General features: G+C 45.7%; 1 long non-coding RNA gene across 1 annotated transcript in view; it reads left to right on the top strand.

Moving 5' to 3' along the window:
* The window catches only part of LOC106021912, a 342,914-nt gene that overhangs the window by 305,188 nt on the left and 19,174 nt on the right, over nucleotides 1-18,552 (top strand). The window contains exon 3 of the long non-coding RNA XR_001197048.3: nucleotides 17,212-17,296. This is a non-coding gene — a long non-coding RNA (uncharacterized LOC106021912). The remainder of the gene's footprint in view (nucleotides 1-17,211; nucleotides 17,297-18,552) is intronic.

The following is an 18,552-nucleotide window of genomic DNA, read 5'->3' as shown; positions in this document are numbered from 1 at the left end:
GTGAGAGAGTGTGTGAGAGTGTGTGTGAGAGAGAGTGTGTGTGTGAGAGAGTGTGTGAGAGAGTGTGTGAGAGAAAGAGTGTGTGTGTGAGAGAGTGTGTGTGAGTGTGTGTGAGAGTGTGTGAGAGAGAGTGTGTGTGAGAGAGAGTGTGTGTGAGAGAGAGTGTGTGAGAGAAAGAGTGTGTGTGTGAGAGAGTGTGTGTGAGTGTGTGTGAGAGAGTGTGTGTGAGAGAGAGTGAGAGTGTGTGTGAGAGAGTGTGTGAGAGAGTGTGTGTGAGAAAGAGTGTGTGTGAGAGAGTGTGTGTGAGTGTGTGTGAGAGAGTGTGTGTGAGAGAGAGTGTGTGTGAGAGAGAGTGTGTGAGAGAAAGAGTGTGTGTGTGAGAGAGTGTGTGTGAGTGTGTGTGAGAGAGTGTGTGTGAGAGAGAGTGAGAGTGTGTGTGAGAGAGTGTGTGAGAGAGTGTGTGAGAGAGTGTGTGTGAGAAAGAGTGTGTGTGAGAGAGTGTGTGTGAGTGTGTGTGAGAGAGAGTGTGTGTGAGAGAGTGTGCGTGTGTGAGAGAGAGTGTGTGTGTGAGAGAGAGAGTGTGCGTGTGTGAGAGAGAGAGTGTGTGTGTGTGTGAGAGAGAGAGTGTGTGTGTGTGAGAGAGAGTGTGTGTGTTTCTAGATTTGTTGACCAGAAATGAACCTGCAAATACAAAGTGAGGCATTGAATGAAAAGCCTTGACTTCATGATAATTAGGACTTTCAGACTTCATTTTGTTGGGGACAATGAACCATGGAAGAGTTTTAAAAAAGAGGGCAATGTGGGCATACTACCAGGTAGCTCAGAACCTCTGAGGAAGACCCTCCTCTATGAAGTTTTTTTTAATTCAGAAAATAAAAATTAAGTTATATTTATCTGTGCATTTTACATTTAGTCTTCATTTAAAGTTTGTTTTAAAAATCATATGTGTATGTATGATGCCTCTCCTCTTGCTGTAGAAGCACTAAGCCCACACACCACTCTGCCATGCCTGTCTTTATGTGGGTTCTGGGGATCTGATCTCTGATCCTCAATCACTTTATCCACTGAGCCCTCAACTTTGTATTTTGAATTTTTATCTGGTATAATTTTTCTTCACAATGAAGAATTTTTTTAAACCTTTCTTTCAACACAGATGATGAATTTTCCCAGGTTTTATTTACATGAAAAAATATTTCATTTTTCACTTTAGAAGGATATTATCTTTAAATATAGTAGTTTTAACTGAACATTTTTCCTGCCAAGCACTTACAAGTCAGTCCTTCCTTCCCCCTCCCTGTCTCCTCACCCTTCCTCTCTCTCTCCCTCCCTTCCTTCCTTTCTTCCTCCCTCCCTTCCTTCCTTCCTTCCTTCCTTCCTTCCTTCCTCCCTCCCTCCCTTCCTTCCTTCCTTCCTTCCTTTCCCCTCTCTCACCAGCTTTCCTTTCTTTCTTTCTTTCTTTCTTTCTTTCTTTCTTTCTTTCCCTCTCTCTTTTTACTTTCTTTCCTGTCTCTCTTCCCCATTCTCTTTCTTCCATTCTTTTTTTTCTTCCTAAGACAGGGGATTGACAGGGTGATGAAAAAAAGAGGATGTCTTATCTTAAAATAGGAGGTAAAAGTTCCTGAAACTGACTAGATGCACTGCACCCCTTCCTCCCCACAGCTATTAGAATGCTGAGGGAAGACTGTCAAAAAAGCCCAGCCACCTAGAAGAAGCAGGGATCAGTGGAACTGCCTAGAAGAAGCTCAGACCAACTGAGTCACATAGAAAGGACATCGTCTAACCTGTTGTTCTGCCTATAGGGTGTGCAGTATGCCCCAGTATTTTAGTTTTCATGAGCTGACACCATGATAGGGTGGGATTTGGTGACATAGCTGTCTTTAAGTCATTTCTGCTCCTGTAAGTAATCCCTCACTCATACTCCTGTAAGTAACCCCAATAAAAACTCATTGGTTCATCCAATTAGACTTTGGTGGTATCTGTACTTTTGTCTGTTATTGGTTCCCTATCTGGTGTGAGTAGATGCTCATTCATGTCTCCTCCACAGGAACAGTGTTGTAAAACACTGTGCTGGACTTAGGTATAGCTTATGCATTGCTTGTGCTTATATTCAGACTTTTAAAGATTGTCTGAATAGATTTTTAAAACATCAACTTTGAAAATAATTAGTCATATGTCTTTTCATAGTTAAGAAGACCCCTTTGTCTTTCTGCTATCCCTCTGTGACTACACTTACATATAAATAACATCATTTTATATTATTCCATAATTAAGCACTTTTCTGCTCTGTCCTCTTCTCTCTGTATTGTAGTTTGAGTAATTATTAGTGACTTGGTTTTAACTTTCTTATTTTTCTTCTTTGTTCCATTGCTGTCATCACTGGTTAGCTCATAACATTAACATTTTCATTTCAAATGTGTCAGGTTTCAGATCTCCAGTTTCCTTTTGGTTGTTAATACTTTTAGGATTTTAGTTTCTTAACAACCTATTTTTCTTGTTTGTTTGCTCATTTATTTAAGTGTTCTTGTGTGTGCTCCTGAGTGTGTCTATGCACACCATTTTTGTGCAGTGCCTTCAGAGGCCAGAAGAACACACTGAGTCCTCTGGACCTGGAATTAGGTGCTGTTATGAGCTGTCCAACATGGAAGCAGGGAGCTAAATGGGTCCTCTTGAAGAACAGTAAGTTCTTGTAAGTGTTAAACCATTTCTCTAGCCCCTTGACAGTCTACTTTTATCATCCATTCTACTCATCATTTTCCCCTGTGAATTCTAACATGGTTGTGGTAGTTATTTTAAAGTCCTTGATTACCAATTCCAATAACTGGTTTCCTATCAGTCTTCTACTGATTATGGTACACAGTTATCTGCTTTCCTCTGTGTCTTGTAACATTTCTTGTGTGCCAGAGATTGTATTTTAAGAACAGTGCACACTGAAGTCTAATTTTTGATATTTTGTTTATTTAATTTTTTAGAGGGCTCAAATCATTGTCTAAGTCAAGTGATACTCAGATTTAAAGTTTCGAATTGAGGTGGGCTGAGATGTAGTTATAATTAGATTATGTTCACCTCTTGTCTCAAAGCGGAACCACGGTGCGTCTGATTGCTATTCATTTGAATCTGTGGCCTCGCAAAGGACATATGCCTCTATTTTATGATTTGGTCTGGAAGCAATTTGGGCTGCATCTTCAGCTAGATTTGATCACATTTGAATTAAACACTGACAGAGTCTCAGAATGCAAGAACTACAAGGCCACACAGGTTTGTCTATTTTGTGGCTGTATTTCTGCTTAGCAAACTTCCTGAATGAGTCATGTGATTTACCTTTGTACTTGGCACTCAACTCTAGTGTTTCTTGCTTTGTGACACTGTCATCTGAAGCTTCTTCAGTCTCCCTGTCCTTGAAATATTCTCTGTATATGACAGACATGATATTCTACTCACTTTTATCAGGACAAGGGCCTCATCTTCATGCATGAAAGACACCATTGTCTTCTACTGTCCCAGTCCCCTTGGGGGTGAGGTTCATCAGGGATTCCTTGTGTACACTATTCTTTGGTAGTTCTAAAGTTTTTTTCCTTGTTACTATGTGAGTTTGGGACATAGACTAAGCTGGAATATGAATAACCCTTCTTTTGTCCCACTCTAGGATGTTGTCTTCCTTTGATAGACACTCTCCAAGTCTCTGCTCTGAAAGGAAGGCCTTATGCACCAGGGTACCACATGTCAGCTCCTCTCCATCTATTGGTCACTCTAGAAGCCCCATTCTCCTCCCCAGTCTCCCTGAAAAAGCAGCTGCTCCTCTGGTGCTAGATGCATGCATTGGGCTTAGGAGGATGATCAACTTCCCAGCAGCATTAGAGCAACTGACTGGTGGACTCTCAGCTTCTCTCCCTTTATACCTGACAGACACGTGCAGAACATTGTAGCACTTTCTGTGATTGAACTAGTTTCTAAATACCTTCTGGGAGTCTTTTATTTAAAGAAGCATCTAGTTGATCTCTTTATAGTATAAATAATGAGATTAACAAGTCTCCTCCTCTTCCTAAACACTCATGTACACTCCAGATGTTGAATATAACACAAAAACTTGGACATGGGATTCCAACAGAGCTGAAATCAAACTTCTTCCAACCACTTAGCCTGGGTGTGATGTGACTTTGGTTTGCCTCAGTTCCACTGCTATTCAATGGTCTCATCGCTCTAAGTATTTTTCCATGTTCTCTAGTCACAGTCTACTCCTGCTCTCAGCAAAAGTGTCACTTAGGTAGGGAAGACACTCCTGACCCACTTAGTTGGTGCAAACAGATCTATTTTATATTCACAGAATCCTAGTTACTTTTCCTCTGTAGAATTTGCTGAAGTAATAACTTTATGTTTATTTGCAGGATTATTGGCTTAGCATTTTCTTTGCAGCTAGAAAATAGGTTCCTTCTTCCTTGCTGGGCAGCATAGGTGTGGTCCCAGAAGCCACTCTTTGGTAGGGATCAGCTGCTTGATGAGTAGTTTATACTCTGAGGAAGGAAGTGCCCCACTGCAGAGTGGTTACACCAGCTAGAAGAGTGAATGTGAGGCTGCCCATTAGGTGCAAAAATTTATTCAGCTGTGCATCCAAAGGAGAAGGGGTGAGACAGTGGGACAGCTGAGGGAGCAGGACAAGGTGAGACAGTTGCCACTGCCTGGGGCAACTAGGGTTCTGTCTTGCTGTGGACTCTGAGAAATTGTAGGAACTACTTGGAAACTTTCTAGAAAGAGAGGTGATCATACTGGTCTGGTTATTGGTACACATCTTGGTCTTGCTGTTGGAGTTCTTATTTGGAGATGCATTTCACAGGCATTTACTCCCTCTCCATTGTCTTAAGAACATCTTGGGACAGAAAGAAGTAGGGGCTAGAAGCTGTATAAAGAACTATGTGCAGAGGACATTCAGGGTGGGTGGGGACCACATGTGGCTCCTATCAAAGTTAGGTCCTCATTTTTTTTCTTTTGCTGTGATAAACACTGTCACCAAAAGCAACCCAGGAAGGAGAGAGTTTAATTCATCTTATAGCTTACAATCTATCATGAAAGGAATAATGGAGGGATACTACTTACTGGCTTGCTCTTTATTCCTTACTGGGCTTGCTTTCTTATATAATCCAATGCCTGAAGGCAGCACTGCCTACTATAGGCTGAGCCCACCTATATCAATCATTAATCTGAAAAGTGTTTCACAGACGTGCTTATAAGCCAGTCTGATGAAGGCAATGCCCAGCTGATGCTCCTTCTTCCTAGGTGACTCTAGATTTTGTCAAGTTGAAAACAAACAACAACAACAACAACCAACACACACTGTATCTGTTAGCTTCACACCCTCTGTCTCCCACAGCTGCATCCTTCCTGGCAGAACTGGGCAGTTAAGAGCTTATTAAGGGCCTGAGCTTAACATCGAGCAAAGAATGAGGACAGGTGGACTGGCTTGCCCTGGGTCCCAGTCCTTCATCTATACTAGGGTAGTTCACCTCTCTGTCCAATGTGGGGACACTTACAGAACGCCAGCAAACACTTACAGAACGCCAGCAAGACTGCCTTGGTGTGAGTATCTGGAGAAAGCTATTGACTCAATTTTGCATAGGATGTGATTGAGTTGCATGGAGCCAAAGCAAGATTTTTATTTACCTGGAACTTCTGGGCTCAGCCCAGTCCAGATCCTGCACTCAGTAGGTCCATAATAAATGCCTTTTGAGCAATAGAAGAATCAGGCCCATCATGGCAAAGACATACCAGTGTCAATAGGAGCAATTTGTGTCATCATAAATCCATAAACACTCAATTTTTTCTTTATTTTTAGAGCTGGGAAAGGATTATTTTAATTCCCTGGATATAAAATTCAAGTTTCCTTACATTTTTCCCATGAGAAGATGTCTAGAATATGTGTGCCTTCAAATTGTAGCTATGATTTAAAACCCTTTAATTACAAATAGTGTTGGCCAAGCACAGCCTTTGTAGAGCGTAGAGGCTGATTCAGCCCTTCCTTAGGGAAAGGGAATAGAAGGAGCTGGTGGTGGTTTTATCCCTGGTTTTGCAGGTACAGAGCCTGCATTCATCTCCACGTCGTGCTGCTCACCCTTTGCTGTCTGTCTTCCTGCCTCTGCGTGTCTCTGCTTCCCTGTCCATCTCTCTTAGAAGCTTTAGTCCCAGGCTGTTTATCTGCCTGCCACTCCTTCTCAGCATCTCCCCAGTGTTCTCTCTCTTGTCCCTGGCCATTGTTTTCTTCCCCTGCCTTTCAGCATGTTCTTTCTGTGGCTCATGTTTCCCTTAACTTCTGTTCTCCATCCTGCTTCTCTTCCTGTGTTTTTCTTCTCTCCTTCAAACCTTCCCTGCTGCATGTGCATGCATGAGCACGCACATGCACACACACACACACACACACACACACACACACACACTCACAACAATACCTCCCCCCCCACACACAGTGGGGTTTGCTTTCCTATGAAAAACAAAAAAAGAGAACACCTAAGTCAGCTGCTTCCACCTGCTGTAGATAACTATCCAGATGTGACTGGTCATTCACTCAGTCTATAATTTTTTCCTGGTGCGTTCACACAGTTCTGGACTCCATGCCTACTCCAGGAGGTGAGCCTAGCACCCAGGTGGCTTAATGTCCAGGGCATTGTCACATGCATGTGAGGGTCCTCAAGGGCCCATGTACGCTTCCTCTCACTCTGGACTGACCACAGCACAGGTGTCAACTGTTGGACATGACACTCTAATAAGATGTCTAGTGCTTTTATGTACCTATGAAAGTATAAATTTAATTTAGATGTAAGGGAAAAGAAGAAGTGTTGGTTTGAGGTGAGAATCACCAGTGTAATGAATTGTTTCAATTTGCTTGTCACCTATAGCTGTCACTCTGCCTTCAAGTCCTAGTTCTAAGGCCTGCCAGCAAACAGCAGGCAAATTCTTTTACTGTTCAGTGCCTGCAGCTTTTCAACTGTAGAACGGCAGTGATGCTTATGTGGAAGGGCTGTTTCTGGAATTGGATGGGGTCACAGGCGCTGTGATTGGAATTGCATGTAAGCTCAGTGGGGAAAGTGATTCCAATGCCCGCTGCTGACGCCTATCCCGGAGTTAAATGAAATGACATCATCGACTGTGTTTTGAAAAAGTACCCAGGCACCCAATAAAGTGTTACTATTAAAAACATAACAGTACTGGCTAACAGTAAGCACTTACAATAATGCATTTTAAAACCTGTCTGAGGCAGGGGATTGTTTCATTTTACACAGGAGGAAATGGAGTCTCAGACAAGGCCAATGGTAACTAAGTAACAAATAAAAAAGAAACATTTATTTCTAAAAAAAAACGCTTACTAGGTGCCAGCCCTGAGGCTCTCCTATGGGTTTTGTTGTTGTTGTTACTGTATATTTGTTTGTTTGGGACAGGGTTTCTCTGTATAGCTCTGGATGTCCTGGAACTCACTATGTAGACCAGGCTGGATTTGAACTCACAGAAATTTGCCGAATCTTGCTAAACTGGGATTAAAGGTATGTGCCACTATGCCTGGCCTTGTATTATTTCATTTAATTTTCCAATTACTTGAAACAACCGCTATGTTTGTTTTATTGTTTCTTTCTTAGGGTGAGGAAACTGAATTTTGGATGGTTAGGAAATTGGTCTGATAACCTTGGTCTTGTAGTAAGGTGCTTGCCTTATAGTGTCCATCCTCAGAACCTACATTAAAAAAGTCAGGAGTGGTGGCTTGCACTTATAATCCCAGCACTGGGGAGACAGACACAGGTGGATCCTGGGGCTCCAACTCAGCCAGCCTAGCCTATTTGGGTAGCTCCAAACTATTGAGATACTCTTGTCTTGAAAAACAAGAGGGCTAACTCCTGATGAATGACATCTGTTCACACACACACACACACACACACACACACACACACACACACACACGAGGTGGGGTAAGGCAGAGAAAGACCAAAAGAGATACACAGAAATACAGAGAGGGAAAGAGAAACAGAGAGACAGACACAGCAAGAAGGAGGAAGAGGGAGGGGTGGAGAGGGAGAGAGAAAAAGAAAGACTGCCCCGTGGTACCTGATGAGACAAGTCTGCAGTCCTGGCTATGTAGGTGACTGAGGCAGGAGGACTGGAAGTTCAAGTCAAGAATGAGGTACCTGGTGAGTGTAAGGTAAAACCCTGTCTCAAAATACAAAGTCAAAGGAGGGGCTGTGGGGCTGTGGGTATTTGTCCGTGGTGGAGTGCTCACCTAACAAACGTGAGGCCCTACATTCGGTCCTTGGGTACTCAGAGAAACAAATCACCCAAGCCCATGGAGTCAGAGGCAGGCAGAATTTGTCAATTGCCAAAATTTGTTCTGGAAACTTCCTGCTGCCCCACTCTCAGTGACTAGCAGGTAATGGCTGACTGGCACACTGGTCTTCTGGCGCTAATCCTGGGTGCCCCTCACCAGCTTGCTGGTCAGTCATGGAATGCGAGAAAGTCACAGTCTCCAAGAATGCAGGTACCCGTGTTCCTGAAGCATGAAATTGGGGTTACAAGCAATTTTTCTCTTGTACCCCACCGTTCCTCTTGATCCTGCCTTCCTCTTCTTCCTCTCCACACACCACTCTTCAGGCCTCCCTCATTCCTTTCCCCTTCATCTTCCCTTCCTCAACTTCTCTGACTTCCTTGTCTTCGCCCCTCTTCCTTCCTCTGATTTTTCCTCTTTTGCTCTTTTTTTTTTGCTTCCCTTTCCCCTCTCTCTACCTTCCCCCCTCCCATCCTCCCTCTCTATGCCTATTCCCCCTCCTTCATGGCCTCTCCCATTTCCCCAAGTCACCCCCCCCACCTTGCCTCCAGAGCTGTGCTGCCTGCTGTTGCCATGGAAACTCCTCAGCCTGTTGCAGCCTTTTCCTAGATCTCAGCTGGCCAAAGACCAATAGGAGAAGTCTAATGAAGTGGCCCCAGCACTCCCTTCCCCTCCCTGCCTCACAGAGACCTCAGGAGCCCTGTGCAAAAGCCTGAGCCCTGTGTCACTGGATGCATGGAGTGTAGTGACAGGAAAGATTATCCTGAGCTTAGGGGCAGGCCTGGGCATGGAACTGGGTACAGTCACCTTCACTGTCACTGTTACTGCCACTCAGCAAAGATTCTACTGTACGTTTGTGCACAATACTGCGCACAAAGGGCCACCGCCTCTTCTGGTCCACACAGAGGCCTCTGTGAAGCTGAGCCCTCCCTTCCAGCTGGTGCTAGCTTCCTTTGCTGGCACTTTCCCTTGGTAAAAGGGGTCCAAGCTAGATTCAGGTTCTATATTTGCTCCCTGCAGAAGGTGAGGTGCTTCGGATTGAACTTGTCATGTAGAGGGGTCTAACCACCACGAGAGCCAATGAATCCACAGAGCCGTGTGTGCATGGTGGCTTCTCCCACTCCTAGGAAAGCCCAGTGTACAAGGTAGTCTTCCTGGAGGAGAAAGGCTTTCCACTGGACTTGCTCACTGCAGTCACCCACCAGGAATGAGAAACTTAAAATGCCCTGGTCACTTTCTCCTTCCTCTCTCACCCCAGACTCTTCTGTGGCATCATTATTTTGATCTCAGTTTGGGGAATATATTTACGTGTACAAAACAAAATGGACCAGCTCACCGTGACGACCAATTGCAATACCGTTTTCTACGAGTGTTGAGCTTGAGTCGTGCCTCTGTGTATAGTTCCTCACAGGAGTGGTTGCCTAGTCCATCCCCCGCCCTCAGACCATGTCTGCATTAGCCAACGTTTCCTGTGGCAACATCACCTACCAGCCTCTGTCAAATCTCAAGCCTTATAGCAGCATTTACTCCCCGCTGATCTGGAGTGAGGTTGCTGTCCTTGGCTCTTTGAGGGCTCTGCTGGGCTTGGTGTGGCTCTCCAGAGGAGCTATTATTATCCCAGGACCCTTGCTGAAGGGGACTCACTCCTCTGCAGCCTGTTGTTCTTGTGATGGCTGAGGCTCAAGGGAGGAAGAGCTAAGCTGGGAAGCAGGGGCGTACACGGAAGGCTGAGCCCCATGCTTGGAGCAAGTCCTGTTTCCTTAAGCCCCTGAGTGGAGCAGGGCAATGGCTCAGTGTGATGGGAGAGGGCAGGGAGGTGGACTCACAAAGCAGGGAGGGAGGATTATGGGCAGAATAGACAGCTACAGGTCCTAAATGGCCTAGACTAGATTGAGCCTTTATTCGTGAGTGATTATCTGAAATAACGGAAGTGTGAAGTCAGCCAAGCATGGAGCGAAAAGCTGAGTTTTTCAGCTCCTGCGCTGTGTGACTTTGGGACCAGGGAGTGATCTCCAAGCTCTGGTTTCTGCATATCAGCTGATTATAATGGCAATCTGGTGGGATTTTGGAGGGTCACACACGTGGTAGACACTCAGCAAGTCATGTATCCAAAAGGGAATGTTACTTTCATCTGAATAAGTCAACAATGGATAGTAAACAAAATGATAAATACGGTTAGTACATGTGGGGTGAACTAAGTTCCCTTCATCAACATAAACAGGGAAAACAAGGAGCTCTGCGAGCTGCCTGCTGCTTTCTCCTGCTTACCCAAGTGGCTCCTAGCACCTGGTCAGTGTTGTGATACTCTGTGATGTGAGGGGGTGGTGACAATAGCAAACACTAGTGACGAAGCATGCAGTTCAAATGCATCTAACCGGAACAGGCTATGAGCACAATCATTCCTTCCTATCTGCCACTGTTGTGGCCACAGATTCTGCCAGGAACAGGAGAAAAATGCTTCTCCAAATCTGCATCTTGGAGCCAGGCCATGAGGGAGGCACAGCATGCCTCCAGGCTCCTCTGTGAACCCCCCTTAATAAACTATCTCCTTCCCTGTCATATCAAGCATGAACAGTTTCCCCCATGTCATTCCCTAAACAACACAGTGTGGTAAGCTTAAAAAGCATTTGCAGTGATTAGCTGATCTTCTAGAGGAGGTTTAAAGCATGCAGGAAAATATATACGGGCTATTTGCAAATGCTCCATCATTTTATGTAAGGGACCAGGAACTTTAGTATCTGCCCCCACAGAACCCAAATGACTTCTCTCTTGCTCCTGTTAGCAGAATGTGTATGCTTTGCACGTTGAGGATAATGGAGCTGATCTCAGAGAAGGAGGTCTCATGGCTTATTCATGGCCACACAGTGTCTTGGTAGCAGAGTCAGAATTCAAAGCTAAGAAGCTGAGCTGGAGACCCAGGCTCTTCCCCATCTTGACAACTCCTCCTCCTACATAATGAGTGGTGAGCTTGGGTGATGAAAAGCCGCAGGCTGTTGAACTGTGGTCCTTGAGCCTAGTTTATTAGCCTGAAAGAAAATCCAGGCTGGAGCATGTTGATACACACATGCAACCACAGCACCCAGGAGGCTGAGGCAGAGGAATGTCCCAAGTTCAAGTCAAACCTAGACTACATAGTGAGAACCTGTCTTGAAGAAAGATTTTTAAAAATTAAAAAACAAAAACAAAAACCCAGGAGTTACCTGAAGTGAGTAGTTATTTAGACACACTACAAAGGAGCCACTGGAGGCAAGAATGGCATCTGAAGCCTTGGGTGGCTAGAGTGGGTCATGGCCCGAGGTGGGAGGATACGGGTGTGTCCTGGGGTGGGAGGCCACTATTTATCCCACTCCACTGTCTTGGGCCGTGCTCTGCAGCAAGTTCAGCTGCCTTGTGGCAGCCATGTTTTGGGGATTTTGGTGTTTGCCTCGGTTCACTTCTGCAAACAAAAGTGGGGGAAGGGACATTTCTGGGAGGCATCCTTCCTGTCCTTTCACACCACAGGTGAGGTCGCTGTCATCCCAGGAGGCTTTTGGTGGTGTGACTATCTGTAGGGATGCTGTAACCAAAGGAGATGCCCACCCCTTCCTCCCGTTAGGCTGCGGCAATGGCAGCATGCCTGCCTGAATCCGGGTCTTCACACCAGCCCAGCTCACCACTGTGGCTTGGATTTGAGAGGGGTATATGACCCAAGGGTTCTTGTGTTGAAATTGAATGTCATTGTGAAGTACCAAAAGGGTGGAAAATGGGGCTTAGAGCTGGGGACTAGGAAAGGAACCATAATTAGATAAAGTCAGCAGGCAGACCTGTGTGAACACTAGTGCCGTTAAATAAAAGGGAGAAGAACCTCTTCTCTCTCTCTCTCTCACTCTCTCTCTCTCTCTCTCTCTCTCTCTCTCTCTCTCTCTCTCTCTCTCTATCTCTCTCTCTCTCTCTCTCTCTCTCACACACACACACACACTTGACCCTGAGTATACGGTTCCTGTGCTGGTTCGGGACCCTGGTCACACAAAAGCCATCACAGATTCAAACGCTTGAAATCTAGTGCTGTGAGCTAAATAAATATCTTCTCTTTACAAAATTATCCAGCATCAGGTATTTGACTAAGGTTTAAAAAAACACCAGAATATACCCAAACCCCAGACATTCTAGCCTTGTAGATGACAAAGTTCTAACCCTGTTGATATCCACTAGCAAATTGTTTTTATTTTTTGTTCTTTTGTTTAGCCCCCAGCTGTTGTTTCTAACTCTTCAAACTATACCCACCTCTTACATATAAAGACTGTTTGGTTTAATTTTTTTGATTCATGGGTGTGGATTTTGGAGTTAGTCACCTGCTAGATGTGGCCTCAGATCAGCTTGGCATGGCCTTGACTCCTTAGAGACCAAATACTATTCCTTTGCAAGGCAGGCATTATCTTTGGAAGTCACCAGATTTTCTTGGGTCATTGACAACCTGGAGCATAGGACCAAGACTTGATGCCAGCTGATGCGGGAAAAACACCCTCTGAAGTCCTTTCTTTAGTACAAATGTGCCTACTCACTCCCATCCCACACACCAGAAAGGGACTTTGTTGAAAGAAGTCATATATATAGAGAAGGGGCATTCCTGCTCAGTGGACCCAGCACAGCCCTAGTCCTTGAAGCAGTGAGGGCTGAACTTGGAAGGCTGCCAGGAGTCCTCATCTCCTGTCAACAGAGTCATTGCCCTTTAATCTAGAGTTCCCAGTGTGCAGAAACATGGAACTACTGGTACCTAAGGAAGCATCAGTTTGCAGCCTCATGCCCAGTCCCCCACCCTCTGTCTAGCTCCTGGGTTCTGAAATTGTTCTGGGATGTATAGTCTGTAAGCCGTATGGTATATACAGGGACCCATGTCTCTGTATTATAAGCCTGTGTTTCCTACATAGGATACATCACTTTCTGTGTGGTAAACCTGTTAACACTCAGAACTGCATAGATGTCCTTCTCATGTCTATGACAAGATAATTATCAGATAGCAGGAAATGTGATCATCTAGACTCCCCCTGAGAGTATTAAGTGAACCAGACTGTATGTGACTGCGCCTCCTGGACCTCGTGGTTCGGGCTGCTAACCTCTTCCTGCGGTCAGCCAGCCCTTGACTTGTGATGTTTCTCCAGTAGAAGTCTCAGCGAGCTCTTATCTCTGTAACCCGGGCCCTTGGAGTTCTCACAGCCCCAGGAGGGTGTGTGGTTATGTCATCTCCTTAGATGGAGACTTTCTTGGACTATTAAATTGTCAAATTTAATAAGAATGCGATGTCAAGCTTTACCCATCATATTGGCAAGAACGAACTTGATTGACAATGCCTAGAAAGGCTGTAGCGAGTTAGATATCCCCAGGCAGATCTGTGTGTGTGTGCATGAGCACACAGGGTTAGGTTTTTGCAATGCAGTTTGAAATATTGTATCAAGACTTTGACCTCCACAATTTTCCTTCTACGAATGTATGAGGGAGTTAATTGGAGACACATTTTCCAAAATCTACATGTGGTATAATAATGGAAAAAAAAGACAGGAGTTTGCTCAATAGTGTGTACTACAGCATGCAGAGGGCTACAACCCAGCTGGTGGGGAGCTTGCCATCAAGAAGCACGCAGGCCTAAGAAGAGATGTCTGCACTAGCCCTGAGCAAAAGGGAAAATACATGGTAGCTTGTCTAGGATAATTTCACTAATAAGACCCCTCCACCTGTGGGGTGTGTGTGTGTGTGTGTGTGTGTGTGTGTGTGTGTGTGTGTGTGTGTGTGTGTGTGTCTGTATGCCCATAGAGTGTATGCCCATACCTGGGGCTTCAGGGAGGTTTTAGTCTAGCATGATGGCAGACATCTATTATATTAGTTACTTTTCTGTTGCTGTGAGAGCAATCTTGATAGACAACAAGTTTATTTTGGCTTTAATAGTTCCAGGTAGGAGATCATCTGTTTTAGCTGGGAAGGCGTGGCAGCAGAAGCTTGACAATTGGGAGCAGAATATTCACATTTCTTAACTGCTGAGCCATCTCTCCAGATATGCATGCATGAAGGAGAGAGGGGGGAGGAACAGAGAATGGGGGTGAGGTTATAAAACCTCAAAGCCTTACCCCAGTCATGTATTTTCTTCCAATATGGTTCCACCACATTTCCATAACCTTTCCCGGCAGCACCTACCTCCAGCTGGAGACCAAGTGTTCAAACACATGAGCCCGGAGTGGGAAGCCCACATTCAAATGGTGATGTCAACAGAAAGACAATCGTGACATCGTGTGGTGTGCTGGCCAGTGGAGAGGAGTACAGAGAAGGGCTTCTAGCCATCTTCTCAGAGTGGCCCCTAACCCTGACCCTGAAGAGGGACCAAGGAGGATGCTGAGGCTCAAGGGGACACTCCCGGTGACTATTGAGTTTATGGACCTCTCATCCCAGCCATGAACTGGAACCTTCTTCTCTACCCCTAAGATCACGAGTCACATAAATGAGCCGTTGGGCAGAAGGCACGCTTGGCCAAGAGCACTGAGCTTTGGCCCTGGAGTGTTGTATGAGGCAGCTAGAAGCTCTATCTCTGAGGAACATTCCAAGTTCTCCTTCCTTTGTCTGGCCTCCTGTGCCCTACAGCCAAATGACACTTGGTCACACAATCCATCCCATAGTTAAACTTGCACTTTATGAAAATGGCTCTGAATAACTCTAGGGAGAAAGCTGTATCCATCTCCATTCATCTTCAATGGCTTTTACACCTCACTCGACATAACTGTCTCCTTTGATTAAATCTCCATTAGGGCTCTGTTCCATATTCAGCAGCTCTATAAGCCAATTAACCCACCGTTCCATAGGTTAGGACAAAGAGCGGTGCATCTTCAGAGAAAGAGAGAGCAAGAGGGTGAGAGAGAGGGTGGGAGGAAGAGAGAGAGGAGAGCGTCGTCTCCCCCCCCTGCTGTGGCTCTGGTTAATCAGTGTTTGTCACTGTGCCCTCATTTCCTCACACTTAAGGACAGCAGCAAGATACAGTGTGAGGCATAAAGCATCTGAGCTTGGACTATGCAGCAGTGTCACACTCCCACTCCATGGGTGACTTGCAGCTTCTTGAGCCTAATGGTGTTTGGGGAGGGATCCCGATCCTTGGAACTCTTCCTCTCTCTGCTCATTCAAGAGTTCCCAAGGTTGTCTGCCTCCCTGTCAGTCTGTCTGGACCCTGCCTGAGTCTGTATGTCAGAAGCCCATCTCGAAGAATCTAAGTCTCATCTAGTCGCAAGGCTCCAGGCCCAACTGATTTGGAGGCAGGGGTTGATTGTCTGCGAGTCACCATGGTACCACCTGACTATGAACTACGCCACCAGCGTGGTTTGCATGTGTCCTCCAGTGCCATGCATTGAAAACTCAGTCCTAAGGCGATGCTTCTGAGACAGGAGAACTTGAAGAAGTGACTATGCCATAGGGGCAGCGTACTCATGGATGGGCTAATGCCACTATCTTGGGTTAGTTACCACAAGAGTGGGGTTCTGATGAAAGAAGTCCTCCCTCATTTACCCTTCATACCAATTCTGTCTTTCCCATCTACTTTCTAACATGGCATGATCCAGCCAAGAGTCACTTGTCACATCAGGCCTCTTGATGTCAGATGTAAGAGCTTCTAGAAAGTAAGAGATGAGTCCCTCTTCTTTATAAATGACCTCATCTCAGACACTCTGTTTCAGCATCATCACCACCCTGGAGCAGAGTAGGACTCAGTACCCGTCTAACCTTCTCCAAGGCCCAGAGCCCCTTCCCGACTTCACTCACATTGGGCATAAGGGACACTACTATATTCCTAGTTCTGCTGTTTTTTTTATTGGCAGATGGCCCCAGCTCTCCACTCTTAGCAGTCGGATGGAGTTCTACTCTCAGAGACATGTCAGGTGCCCACATTTTGTTATTGAAACTGAAGAACCAGCTGGGTCTCAGTGTCCCAGGGAGACAGGGACACCGTTTACTTGGAATCCTAAACATCTTAATAACTTGAATCCAGGGCTGGGATGCATGACATGATCTTGCATAAGTATTCAAGGCATTTCTTATATGGAGACCAAAAGTTCCTAAGTATAATGGAGCAATTTCAGTGGCAAAGAGGTAGGATCCATGGTCATATCACACTTAGAATGAAAGAACAAGCTGGTCCCGATGGGAGTTCCCCTAGCCACTCAGATTGGATTTGGCGGGCCTGCTAAGGAAAATGGGAGCAGTAGATGGTTGGTAAGTTTGCCATGCGTCTTTTCCCTCAACAAATGGACTTTGGAAGGTGGTCTCAGCTATTTCCTTTCTTTTTCCTTCCTTCCTTCCTTTTTTTTGGGGGTTTCTCTGTGTAGCCCTGGCTGTCCTGGAACTCACTCTGTAGACCAGACTGGTCTCAAACTCACAGAGATCCACCTGCCTCTGCCTCCCGAGTGCTGGGATTAAAGGTGTGTGCTAGCAGTGCCAGGTTAGCTTTTTTCACATAATAGCAATATTTTAATGGAGTTAAAGGGCCCAAAGGGCCAGTGGCAGCATATGCATGTTTCCTTGAGTCTGTTTGAAGAAGCCACTCAGAGTGGGGCTGGCATGGGCACCTGTGAGCCTCCTATTAGTCCTCTGAGCCTTGTTAAATGATCAAGTGTCAGTAGTCCAGCAGGGTGTGTCTGTTCTTTGAAGACTACCCATCTCTGCCCAGGCCTCCCTTGCTTCACCCAGGTACCACTAAGGCATGATCTGCTCTCTGTTTGCAGGTCACCTCTACTCAGCCTGGGCTCTACTCCTAATCAGAGTCCTTTAGACGCTGAGATGGCTACAGGTGGAGACTAATGCAGGACTCTTTCTTTGGGGCTTGGGAATGTTTGTGCCTTTCCTGAACTAGCATCGAGGAAGTGCTGCCACACCTCAGGGTTTGCACCTTTCACCATTCTCTGATCTCATAGATCTAGATTCACATCCTGGACCTCTGTGGCTTGCGTTGATGTTCTTCTGGGATCCATTCTGTCTGCTGCAGCTTCTCATGAACCAGTAAGTTTGGGCATCATCAGCACAAGCAGGACTCCGGAATGAAGAAAGTGGCACTGTCCACAGGGAATGTTTGAGTCTTATAGGTGGGGTGTGTGTGTTTCTCCACCTGAAGTCCCCTAAGAAGAGTGCAGCACAGACGAACTGGACCACACATGCCAGAGATAACATCGGCAGTGGTGGTGGTGGGGGCAGGACAGGATTGTGCATGGCTAAGAACCCAAGTTTGCTGTCTTGTGTTCCTCACTTCCTATCTCAGTCTGCTGCATACTGACTGTATGGATTGGGGCCTTAGTATTCTCGGCCATTACATGAAAATCAGCTCCATTGGGCCATATGAGACACACGTATTATCTCATACCTGGTTAGTGTTTGGTAATTGATAGGTGTACAGTGAGGTCCGAATGTTGGGAGTGATCATTGTTATTGTCAATATTGTCAGTCTTTTTCAAGAATAATCCACCCCCTCCCCAGCCCCCTATGAGTAAAACCTGGGCTCACAGGAATAGCTGATAGACAGGAATATTCATCATATGATGTCATCTCCAATGACAGGGAGAGGCTTTTAAACACCCCTGGTCCATGAGACCCCCTGACCCAAGACAGACAAGGCCCCCTCATGGATATCTCCACCCATGGCCTTTTATTTCATACCTGTAAGGGCCCTAATATAAGGGACACATCGTAAAAAGTCATCTTAATACTCCCACTAAGATCCTAGTAACTAACACCCACTGTCTATTCCCTGGTTGACTCTCAGATCTACAGTTCAGACCCCTCTCCTTCATTAATAAAAAGCAAGGGAGGAGATATTAGGGACCCGATCATGGTAAATCTCTATTTCTTGCCCCAAAGGCAGTTCCCAAAACTCAGGTGCCATAGAGATAACCCGTAGATTGACAGTGCTTCACTAACACCTGCACTCCCTGGTGAGATCTCCTGCTCTTTCTCATATCAAACACCCTCTGTTCATAACAGCTCCCCACTTCGCAGCCCCCATCTAACCACCTCTGCCCCATGGCCAATGCCACATTCCCTATTTAAGCCTGTACAGAATTCTCATTAAACGCAGCTCGATCAGCCATGTTGTCCTGCTATCCATCTCTCGTGTCTCTTGTCTCATTCATTCCAGGTTCGCGTGGGCTTGGCCCCGCTGTGCCCCGCTGTTCAGGGCACCAGCAGAAAGACTCAAAGCTATTCTTTTCACCAGGGCATTTGGGAGGCCTGAATGATTAAGGAAAAGTCCAAGGGGAGCCTGA

This window comes from Mesocricetus auratus, unplaced genomic scaffold (assembly GCF_017639785.1).
Source record: "Mesocricetus auratus isolate SY011 unplaced genomic scaffold, BCM_Maur_2.0 Super-Scaffold_100014, whole genome shotgun sequence".
NCBI lineage: Eukaryota > Metazoa > Chordata > Mammalia > Rodentia > Cricetidae > Mesocricetus > Mesocricetus auratus.
The sequence above is the reverse complement of the archived record's forward strand: the minus strand, read 5'-3'. Positions and strand labels throughout refer to the sequence as shown.